Raw genomic sequence first — 12,998 nt, forward strand, 5'->3', positions numbered from 1 at the left:
TGTTCCAATTTTTTTGGTGCAAGAAGTTATGTTCCACACTACAGAAAGAGAAATCTAGACACCAATCAAACCACAAAAACCTCTACGTACAATCAATCCTGCCTGCAAAAATTTCTGGGAAAATTGTGGTGTAGAACTTGCTAGAGTCATCAATCAATTTGTGGTTTAAATTAAGGCCAATTCCATGAGAGGGACTGTTTCTTTATATTGGGTTTTGTTGTCCAGACTTAATATGAGGGCTTTTGCCTTGTATTACTGTATCTTGTTTTGACCTGTTTGACTATTGTCTCTTGGAGGCCTGGTCTTTTCTGAAGAGGAAATGAAAATAGAGTGGTTCTGGGAAAAGAGGGAAAAGCAGAAAGAGGGGAAACTAAAATGTATTATATGAGAGAAGAATCTAATTTCAAGAGAAACAAATAATTAAAAATCAGTCAAAACAAACACCAATAAAAGAAAATAACCAATGCTGTGAAACAATGGTCTTTTATCCTGCCACTTGTATTTTAATAAAGTGCTAATTGTCCAGTAGCCAGGCAGAAAGTATGGGCTAGACCACCAGGCAGGAAGTAGAGGCAAGGCTAGGAGAACAGGAGAATTCTGGGAAGAGGAAAGCTCAGTCTGCAGTTGTCACCCAGACAGAGAGGAAGCGAGATGAGAATGCCTCATTGATGAAAAGTACCAAGACACATGGCTAACACAGACAAGAATAATGGGTTAATATAAGATATAAGAATTAGTTAATAAGAAGGTAATAGGCCAACCAGTTTATAATTAATGTAAACTTCTGTGTGTTTCTTTGTGACTGAAGGGCTGCAGGTCTGGACAGGACAGAAATCTCAGCCAACAAACCAAACCATAGAGAAAAACCACAAAAATAATTATGGAGTTTATTTTGTGTTAGCCAACTCATCCTGTGCATGGGTCCTACCCAGTATTCTTGATATACTCAGTGACACTCCACTAAAGAAAACAAGTTTTCCCTTTGTTAGTGGGCATCTTCTGAAGTTACCTCCTTGATAGGGGGTAGTGAGAAGCAATCTGTATCTATTTACAACTCAGTGTTGGTAGCCTGTCTGACTTCCATCTTCTGCCAGTCTTGTACATGTTGCCAGAGTTCATATGTTCATAAGTTCTAAGTTCATATGTGTACTAGTCCTTCTGTATCTGGACTGTCATTGCCCTTGGAGTCATAATTCACCCCTGCCTCTTATATAATCTTTCCACCTTAATGTCCACATATAACCCTAAGACTTAAAAGGAATGGCTAGATAAAGATATCTGATTTAGGACTGATGGCTCCAAGTCTCTCACTCTGTGTGTTTTCCAGTTAAAGGTCTTGGTTTTAATTACCATATACTACAAGAAGCTTCTTTGTTGAGTGCTTAGTGATACAGCAACATGTAGTTGCTGATATAAAAACATGTAGTTATTTTATCACTATGTTCCTTTGGCAGAATAACAGCAGTAGGTTTTCCCATGAAAATAGACAGATCATGATTTTTTTTAATTTATTTATTTATTAAAGATTTCTGTCTCTTCCCTGCCACCGCCTCCCATTTCCCTCCCCCTCCCCCAATCAAGTCCCCCTCCCTCATCAGCCCAAAGAGCGATCAGGGTTCCCTGCCCTGTGGGAAGTCCAAGGACCACCCACCTCCATCCAGGTCTAGTAAGGTGAACATCCAAACTGCCTAGGCTCCCACAAAGCCAGTAAGTGCAGTCTCAAGGTCCAAATCAGGAGCAGAAGGAGAGAGAGCACTAGCAAGGAACTCAGGACCGCGAGGGGTGCACCCAAATACTGAGACAATAGGGATGTTCTATCAGGAACTCACCAAGGCCAGCTGGCCTGGATCTGAAAAAGCCTGGGATAAAACCGGACTCGCTGAACATAGCGGACAATGAGGACTACTGAGAATTCAAGAACAATGGCAATGGGTTTTTGATCCTACAGATCATGATTATTAACTTTGTAAAATGTTTCACCATTTGTCACAGGCTAGCCGCAAAATGCTATGCTCCTGCTATAGTCTAGTGCTATATGATATGCACATGCCACACATACTTGGCTTTTCAACTCACTTCAAAGTAGACGGCATCAGGTACAGAGTTTTAATTTTCCCATTGTTCCAGTACTAATAATGTCATTGTATTGCCTGGCATCTCTGCTCTCTGAAGGACAATGTCATTAATGTTATCAACCTTTGATAATGTTATGTAAATTCATGGTTGATTTTATAATTTTTCTTAGGCTTTGACTTGAGGCAAGTTTCTTTGTAGAAGGCAAACAATATAGCAGCTCAACTCATGCCTCAGTTCTAGTAATATTTCTTATTTTAATAAGACTTATCTCTGACATTTATGCTTTAGAAAAAAAAAAACAAAGGAATTCACCTGTAAGTCTAAATGCTCATTTAATTCTGTTGCTAGTCCCTAAGCTCTGAACACAGCTTTAGCTCTCAAGCCAAATGAATCTTTCCCACTACTCAGGGGTATTGAATCCTTGGAAAACTCATTGTTTTCTTTCTTTGCCTTAGATTTATTAGTATTTATCATTTTTAATTAGATGCTCTGTTGTTGGTATATACATATTTATAATTGGTACCACTTTGCTGAGCTGGTCTCTTTGTCATTAAATAATACATTTCTTTGCTGTGCCTTTTCTGAGTTAAAGGGGATTTTATCTGGTCTAGTCAATTCTGTTCTCTTTTGTATTTTCCTTTTAACCCTGACTGCCCTGAAACCTGTTTTGTAGGCCACTGTGTTTCTGTTGCCTCTACCTGTCAAGTGCTGGGAGTATAGGCAAATTCCTGCACACCAGTGTTGCGGGCTGTGTTCCTGCCGCCCCAGCTCCTGGTCGCCTGGCTAGCTTGTGCCCTGAAATAACAAGACACAAACTGTATTCTTTTAAACACTGCTTGGCCCATTAACTCTAGCCCTTACAGGCTAATTCTCATATCCCGATCAACCCATCTCTAACAATCTGTGTAGCAACAGTCTTACCGGGAAAGATTCAGCATGTCTGACCTGGCAGCTTGCTTCATGGCGTCTGCCCCGGAGAGGGGAGCATGGCCTCTGAGTTCACATCCTCTTCCTCCCAGCATTCTGTTCTGTTTACTCCACCCACCTATGTTCTAACAAATAAAATGGGCCAAGGCAGTTTCTTTATTAGCCAATGACCTTCCTCCATCACACCAGTCCTATGGACTGTTTTTCTAGGTTTTCCTTTTAGTCTACGGAAAACATTAAATGTAGTGTGAGAGTTTAGTAAGGCACATCATGTTAGGTCTTTAAGTTTTATCTCTCGAATGTCACAGTGAATCAGGGAAGTGAGGGGCAGTACCTGCATTTTGTTATTGTCTCTTAATTGAAGGTTTTTGGCTCTCATGGGTCTTTTTGTTTTCACTAATTTTTTAGTAGAATGTTTGATTCCTTGCTGTATTTTTATAATAATTTGAGGGAATCTATCACAGGTTTTGGCTCATGCTTACTCTTAGGCATGCAAAAAGCATCTTGTCGGTAATGCATACTCTTTCAGGATAATAGATTTCATTACTGAAAGATTCATTAAATTATACATTTCTTAAATTTTTGATATCACAATATATAAAATTTTAGATTGTGTTTTTTTCAAAATACATTATTGTAACATTTTATCAATAAGCTTTAATTAATACATATTATACTAATGTATAATTGCCTTCCTTGAGGTAATTTCACTTTCAGGATCTCTGCATTTAACTCTCTAGTTTATCAGTAAGATGTACAATCTCAGGGCATTTCCTTCCACACTGCAGAATTCTGTTTAGCATTTCTTATACTTGACGTCTGTTGGTAATGAATTTCTTCAATTTTTATTTGGATGAGAAAGGCTTTCATCTCTTACTGGCATCTGAAGGCAGGATTACAATTCTTTGGTTGTCACTTTTGTCAGTTAGAATTCTGAATGTATCATACCACTCTCTCTGAGTTTGCCATGCTTTTATTAAGAAATGCAGGCTAAAGCACATTGGGATTCTATTGCTGATATGTCTTTTTGTTCCTCTGGGAATGCTTTTATTTTTGTTCATTATATTTGTCCTTTGGCAATAAGATACAGATATACAATGCAGTTTGTTTATTCTCATTTCCAGCACCCATCTATCACCCACCATTTCCACCCACCCCAGGTCTCTTTCTCCACATTCAAATTTTGTTGTTTTGTTTTGTAACCAGTGAGTTTCACAAGGACCATCTGAGTTATCATGTGGTTGGAACTGTCAGTAGAATTTACTGGGGCTAACTGGTGTGTGTATAAGTGAAGACAATGACTGACCATTCAGCAGTTAAACAGGATATAGTATGAACCCATGAGCACCTTTTGGTTTCATGATTGACTGATGACAGGCTTAGTCTTATGCAGGCCCAGTGCAAGTGTCATTGTGAGATCACAATTTTCAGTGGCCATGTCACAACCAGAAGGAAGATAGCATTTCATAGCCCTCTTCCCTATATTCTGGCTCTTATATTCTTTCTTGTACCTTTTCTACAGTGGTCTTTGAGCCATAGAAGAGGTAGTATAAATGTCTTCATAAGGTTGAGCACTCAACCATCATTTATTCTCAACACTTGCCATGAAGCTATATATTGTCCTTGCAAAGATAGGATTCTCAAATCAGTGATGAGTGTAACACTATCTCTAGGTATAAACAAATATTTAGAAGTCAGTTAGGTGCTTTGTCAGTTTAGCTATGCAACAGTAGAAAAAATCCCTCCTAGTGTCTAAGATCCTCTTATTCATGGATTTTGGGCCATCTTTATAGTACCAGGTATGAAGTAACTCCATGACTCACAGAGCCAATGGTTATATCTAAAGCAGTGTAGAGATAACTGACACAATTTGTATGGCTTGCCTGTCAAGCCAATATTGTAGCTCATCGTGCTAACAGCTAAGTGGTACTTCTTCTTACTCAACAACCTATATAGCCATTGTCATCATGAAGGAAGCTTCCAGTTCAGTTCCAGTTTGATTTTTTTCTATGTATTTCAGTGAAGGCGTGTGCATTCTTTCATAATTTGGTCTTATCAAATAGTGCCTTTGGGTAAACAAAGAAACTTGTTATTGTTGATAGAGGACTAATGGAGTTCCTTAACCAAAAATTTCTAAGAGGTATCTCATAACTGAGATTTGGATGTTTTTACTTAATAATTCATGATTAAGCAGCATCATTATTCAGTATTTATGGATAATATTTCCCCATAACACATTCTAAAATGGTATTTTTAAAAAGCTTACAGAGTAGTCACTTCTCATACAGTCCTTGCCTTGTTCAGCCCTCTTCATACACCTTCATCTTCTTGCCTCATTAAAAATTTCCATTTCAGCTGGGTGGTGGTGGCGCGCGCCTTTAATCCCAGCACTTGGGAGGCAGAGACAGGTGGATCTCTGTGAGTTCGAGACCAGCCTGGTCTACAAGAGCTAGTTCCAGGACAGGCTCCAAAACCACAGAGAAACCCTGTCTCGAAAAACCAAAAAAAAAAAAAAAAATTTCCATTTCACATATTGCCTCTTCTGTATTTTCACATTAGTTATTTTCTATGATCTTCCTTTTTTATGGCATTCCTCACCTCAGTGTACTCATACAAGTTTTCTACATTCTATAGGTACTCCACATTAAACACAAAAAAATAAAAATTCAAAGCCAGGGATGTGAGAAACTTCATGTAAGATTAAATATGTTAAGTTTATCTTTCTAATAGGGTTTACCTCACTCATTATTATTTTTGACAGATTCATCCATTTACCCACAGATTGCAAAATTTCAATTTTTGAGTTGTATTAAATTTCATTTTGTATATATACCATGTTTTTTATATGGTTTGTGAGCCTCTAGTCAGATCCCACTTTTATAACTATTGTAAAGGGAGCAGTGTTGAACATGAATGTGCCAAGTATATCCATATTAAGATACACAGTCCTTTGGGTGTAGGTCCAAGTGTGATACAGTAGTTCTATTTCTGGCTTTCTGAGGAATCTCAACATTGATTTCCATAGTGGCTGCACAGACTTACTGTTTCACCAAAAGTGAAAGTATCCCAGATGATATGATGCTATATATTATATAAGAGACCTTACAGACTCCAATGGGAAATTCATAGAACTAATTAGCTTTTAGGAAAGAAGTAAGACACAAAATTAACACACACACACACACACACACAAGTCAGTATGCTTTCCATATTATTCAATGAAAAATATACCAGGAAAGTGATATAGGTATGGATAATGTGCATTAGTATAGATTTTGCTAGAGATTTACGGTCAATTCTGTTATATGTATATGTATTTCTGATATTGATTAAGGTATTGTGATTGTGTAGTTCATTATTAAAATGTAATGTATAATTAGGAAATACAGGTTCTTGATGGATAATCATAAATAATAGTCAAGTTTGTAGTCATGTTATTTAATATTTTCTAGATGTGCGTAGATATATTTTAGATAGACATTCTTCATGTCTTTCAAAGATTACAGAATATGTCATTTTAAATGTTTTAATAACTTAGGACTTTTCATGACAATGAGACACTCTGCTCCTGGCAGCACCAATCTACTTCAAGAGGAAGATGGGCATCGAAGAGGCTCGTTATGGAGTTTTGATAGCCATTTGGGCAAGAAACTGCTCTTGCCTGGACTATTGCATAAACTGGACACAGAGAACCCGCAGAGAGAGGACTACTGAACTTGCATAAGGTGAGATGATCTTTCGGGATTCCTGATTCATTTTGAAAGAGTCTGCGAGACATTCTGCAGGACACAACAGATAGTGACTGAACTGACTTTGAATTTTCCTGCTTTATGGAAATGTCTGCTGGATACCATGGGCCTGAAGGCTGAAGATGGATGCCCCAACGGTACAGAGGAACTTTGGGTGACTGTCCAGGCAGCGAGATGTCTCTGTCATTTCTAGAGTTTTAAAAGTTGCTTTTTTCTTGTTTGCTTAGGTAGTATTGTATCTTTCTGGAGTCTTTGATGGAGTTAAGAATAGTTAGTTATAGTTATAGTTTTCCTTAGTTATGATAAAGATTATTGTAACTTTTACTTGATAACTGTTTTGTTATATGTAATTTTGCTATGTTAAAGCCTTTGTTTTTGTTTAAACCGAAAAAGGGGAAATGATGGAGGAAGGTCATTGGCTAACAAAGGCACTGCCCTGGCCCATTTTATTGGTTAGAGGATAGGTGGGAGGAGTAAACAGAACAGAACGCTGGGAGGAAGAGGAAGTGAGCTCAGAGACTCCACAGCTCTGCTCTCCGGAGCAGAAGCCTGCGAGAGACGCCATGCCCTGCTCCCGGGATGAGCCATGCCCCGCTCCCAGGCAGACACACGGCATGAAGCTCCAACCCAGGATGGACAAGGCTAGAATCTTCCCGGTAAGACCGGTTCTTACAGATTATTAGAGATGGGTTGATCGGGATGTGAGAATTAGCCTGTAAGTGCTAGAGCTAAAGGGCCAAGCAGTGCTTAAAAGAATACAGTGTCTGTGTAATTATTTTGGGGCATAAGCTAGCCGAGCAGGTGGCCGGGGTGCTGGGAATGCAGCCCCGCTGCCGCCCACATTACTACAGGAAAGAAATTAGGAAAACACTCCCTTAATAGTTTCAAAATATAAAATAAAATACCTTGAAATAAACCTAATAAAAAGGTTAAAAACTTCTACAAGGAAAACCTTAAAACTCTGATGAAAGAAATTGAGAAAGAAAACACAAGATGTAAAGAACTTCCATAGCCATGGATTGGCACTGATTCTTCAAAAAAGTTGTAAAAGAAATAGAAAAAGCAGTACTGTAAAAATCATTGGAACAATGAGGACTTCTGATAGCCACATCAATCCTTTAGGGAAAAAAATGATAGAATGCTAGAGGCATTATGATACCAAAAATCAACTTAAACTGTAGAGCTACAGCAAATTAGCAAGCCGCTGGCACAAAAACAGAAAATAAATAAATGGAATTAAATAGAATCAAATAGAATTAAATGGAATTAAATAGAATTAAGTTCAGAAATAATACCCAATTTATTTTTTAAAAAGGCATATTTTTTAAAAATATGAAAAAAAATGAAATTTAATAAATTATTTTGGAACAATTAATCTTAAACTTTCAATATTCTTCTTGATTTAATTTTCCAGAATTCTTGCTTTATTCATAATTATTTCCCAAGTTTCATTTCTTTTTGTATTAAATACATTTTAGTGTAATTTTTTTGAATTTCATTAAGAACACTATTTTAAGGCCTGGCATGGGACAGACACGTTTACTCCTAGTACTGAGGCAGGATGGGCAGGACAGTTTGGTACATATGACAAATTCTCCACCGGCTAAATTTATGTGCAAAACAAACAAAATTATTCCGAAGTGTTTTGCTCAGTCAGTTTCTTCTTCTCCTCTTCTTCTGGATTGACTACTGAAACATGATTATTACTGGAGGAAGGAGACAAATATTTATTAATTAAAATTTTTCACACATCTTGACTGTGTTTTCTCCTCTTCCAACTACTCCCAGATTCTCCCTGCCTCTCTACCCATTCAACCTTATATTACCCCCCTTTCTCTCCCTCCCTAAAAATTAATAATAAAAAAAACTCAAATAGAAATATTGTTTCTATTTGAAACATTGGTACAAACAAGCAATAACAGCAACAACAAAATCAAGACAAAATGATAATTAAAACAAACAAGCAAAAGACAGAGAAGAAACAAACTGAAAACAAATCAAAATTAAAGAAAATGCCCAAGAAAATACTATTGAGTTAGTTTTGTGTTGGCCAACTACTCCTGTACCTGGGGCCTGCCATTGGAGTATGGTTGTGTATCCAGTGACACTTCATTAAAGAAACGTTTCTCTTTCCCAGCAGGCATCAGCTGCAGAGAGTTCCTTGCTTAAGGATGCAATCCAGTATCCAGTTCCCACTCCCAGTGCTATCACCCTATCTGGCCTGAACCTGTGCCAATCATATGCACGCTCTCACAGTCCCTGTTAGATCATAGTGCATCAGTTCTGTTATATCTGGAAGACACTATTTCTTCGGAGCCACCCATTTTTCTGCTTCCTCCTCCACAAAGATCCCTGACCATTGATAATGACACATCATCTAGATAGGGTTGAGCACTCCAAATTCTCTCACTCTCTGCACACTGTCCAGTTGTGGATCTTTGTATTAATTCCCATCTTCAATAAGGAGAAGCTTCTCTGATATGGGTCAAGCAAGTGACTGATCTTTTAGTTCAATAAGAGGTCATTAGGAGTCATTTTATTGCTGTTTCTTTAACAGAATACTAGTATGAGGTTTTCCCCTAGGTCTATTACCTTTTAAGTCTCACATTCTTAAACACTTTAAGTATGGGTTCCATCTCTTGAAGATGGCCTTAAATCTCCTTCCCCCCTCCCTCCCACAAAAAAAGTTTGGTTACTCCCATTATATCTGAGCACTATAGTGCCATTTATCTTTCAGGCATGTTTAAAAGTGGCTATCCTACCAAAGTACACCTACAGATTCAATGCAATCCCCATCACATGGAAGACATCACTTACTTACGTTATCAAAAGCACATAATTCCAGCTGGAACCTTACTAGCAGCTTCACCCTTATTGACTTGCATGTATGTCACTGAAAGATACTGCTTGCGGCCACAAAGTATCTATATCTATGTTACCCAGCTACAAGAACCATAACCGACAAAAGCAACCAAGAACTTAATTATTGTACATTCAAGGTATCATATTTCTCTGAATTCCCATATCCACTGTAGAGAGTATGTTTCCAAGTGAACTTTTGGTGTGCAACACCATACCTCTTGCTGTTCAATCATAGGTTTTCCTTTGGTCTGTGTTTCAGTAAGTTTTCTCAGCCTGTCTTAATTTCTTAGATAGTCAGGGTGACACCCTTGCCAGTAGAAATTTGATGGATAGGCTTTTATCCCAACTTCTTGCATCTCCTAACATTTCTTCCAATATTTATTACACTTATCTTGTAAGTCAGAACCTTCCTAAATGTTACCATTATCTACTTCAGACAATTGTATTATTCTTTCTTCTTCCAGAGTTCAAGTGTGATTGCATATTAATGAGGGTCTCTTCTAGCTTCTGGGTAGCTACCTACTCATTCTGTATTGAACTTCTTTGTAGCATAGTACGTACAGATTTAATTTGTTTTACATCCCCCTAAGGTCAGAAGTCCTTTGTGAGTATGAATCCATTTTTAGGACTTCATTTAATACTAATTATCTTCTCAGAGTGCTTTTTTAAAATATATACTCTCATTAAGATTTGGGACTAAAAAAAAATGTGGTCTACTTTAGTAATATAATATAAGTACAAATAAATCTTATTTATCTTATTTTTCTTATTTTTTTATTAGTTCCATAGTTATAACAACATAAATGATTGCTTATTTCAATCATTTCTATATTAATGTTTCTAAAAATGAGCATGACCTACACAATTGATATATATACCAAAAGCAGGGAGATTTTTCAAAATTTCAAAACTAGGAACAGATGCTAGATATATTTGCTTATATTACATTATTTATGAAAATCAAGATTGAAAATAATAAATTAAGATATATCTAATGGAATGGGCTCAAGGAATTACAAACACACTTGTTACATCACTTATAAAGGTCATTTTGTAGAATTCATAATATCTGAGCACCTTTCTCTAAATAAAATATTTGAGATGAAAAATATCAAAAGTTTAAAATACCTACATCTGATAACTTCATGTTAAAATAATAGAAAAATACTCAACTCTGTCACCTATAGTTTTTCAGACTTGCTATATGTTCCTCAGGCATTATAAACATATTTTGGAAGATGGATTTTATATGCATATTTTTTTGCAAAATATACTGACTCAATAATCATAAAATACATATAATAAGTCCAAATTAGAATTAAAATCTAATTCATTACCAATAAATTAAATCATTAAATCTCATACAGAAAATAATTATTTATTAAAATCTAAAACAAAGCACTTTATGAGTAAAAATTTTAAAACCATTAAGAGAAAAATCTAAGAATATTGTTGTAGAAAATAAATTTTCAATTTAAATACACTTTGCTTGCCTTATGCTTATTTAAAAATGTAGATGCCTAATATAACATTATATACAAATTGAGCAAAAAGAATTGTGTGCACATTCTATGTGCAGATGTTATCATTTTAACACTTACAAAGAAACAGACAGCATGATCTGGGTTATCCTGACACAAAGTCTCACAATCACCTTAAACAGACAGCACAAGCTGTTTCTTATCTGTATTTGGGCTGAATGCCAAATCTGCTGAGCATCCCATCACAAGAAACACCCAAGTAAATAAAATGGGTGTCACGTCTTCAAAAGAAAAGTCTCAATGCTGTAAAGATGCCAATTCTTTCCAAATTAATACATAAATTCAATATAAAAAATCCTTGTAAAAATCTCCCTTTGATTTGTTTGCTTTTGTGTGATTCTGGTTGTTTTATATCTTGACATTCTGATTAGAAATTTCATCTCAGAGATTAAATGTGTGAAATAGCCAGGGAAATAATAAGGAGAAAAGAATAATGGCAAGAGACTTTCACCATAAATCTTTATTAATGAAAAAATATGGGGTTGATAAGGGAACAGAGAAATAGATCAATGGAAAACATGAGGAACTTGTGCATATGAGAATTTACTGTGTAATAAAGGTGGCATATCAAATCAGTGGGAAAGGTTTCATTAATAATAAAATAGCTACATGCTTTGGAAAAAAGTATAAGTATTTTTTTCTATATAACATGAAAATCAAAATGCATTTCAGTGTTGAGAATGGTAGTCAGTGCACTTTTAGAAAGATGTAAGAAGATTGTAGGTTCAAAGTCAGCCTGGACACATTGAGATCTTATCCCCTCAAAAATTTTTATAATAAACCATCAGCATTATAACTTGTCATACAATAAAGTTTCAAAGATACCTAGATTTTTTTTTCTAATTTCAGGTATGTGGATTATATTGCAACAGTCCATAACTTCCAGATAAAATTACATATATTGTGCACATAATATCCATTTTTTGTTTTAATAAAGTCCATGAAGAAATAAATTTAAAACATGAATACTATGTTAGGTTTTAGATGTTAATATAGCATCAGAAATCAATTACACAAAAGTTTTAGAGATATGCTTACCCAAATGTACAAAGAAGTTTGAAAATGCCTACACATTGTATCTTATCAGCTGCAGACTCAACCTCATCAGGAAGGAATTTATTCCTCCAGTGCTTACAATTGGTTTCAAATTCTTTACATGCCTGGGTAATTTTCATTCAGTAACCAATCAAAACATAAGTGATGATCCTCTAACTCCAACTCAGGATGTCCCCAAAGGGTCATCTTAGACAAAGGGTTTGTTACAATCTGAAGATATTAATGTTGGAGATTCTTCTGTCTCTGTGTTGCTTTTAGATTTTATTGGTTAATGAATAAAGAACTGCTTTTTAGCCTACAACAGGGAAGAGTTGGAGAGAAGCCATGGAGCCCCCACAGACAGATGCTGGGAACTTTACCCAGTAAGCCATAGCCACGTGGCAATACACAGATTAATGGAGATGGGTTAAATTAATATATAAGAGTTAGACAATAAGAAGCTAGAGCTAATGGGCCAAGCAGTGATTTAATTAATATGATTTCTGTGTGAATATGTCAGAGCTAAGTGGCCAGGAACTAACTAGGAGTCTCATTTCAACAGATTGGTGTGCCAACATGGGTAACGATATCCACATAAAAACCCGAGAAAGCTTAAAAAGTAATCCTAGACACAAAAGAACAGACTTAAACATGGTTTGGTAGTGGCATTTTCTTGGGTGGGCTCTGTTTGCTAGGAGCAAGCAGAGGCATGGCTCCTTTAAGAGTGGTTTTTCTCATTCAGCCATAGCAGAACAAAAGCTTCACGGTTTTAAAATGCAGCTTCCAGAGAAACCCTGTCTCGAAAAAC

Source organism: Microtus oregoni, unplaced genomic scaffold, assembly GCF_018167655.1.
Source record: "Microtus oregoni isolate MIOR12 unplaced genomic scaffold, Mior012 000002F_ref0000024, whole genome shotgun sequence".
In the NCBI taxonomy this organism is placed as follows: domain Eukaryota; kingdom Metazoa; phylum Chordata; class Mammalia; order Rodentia; family Cricetidae; genus Microtus; species Microtus oregoni.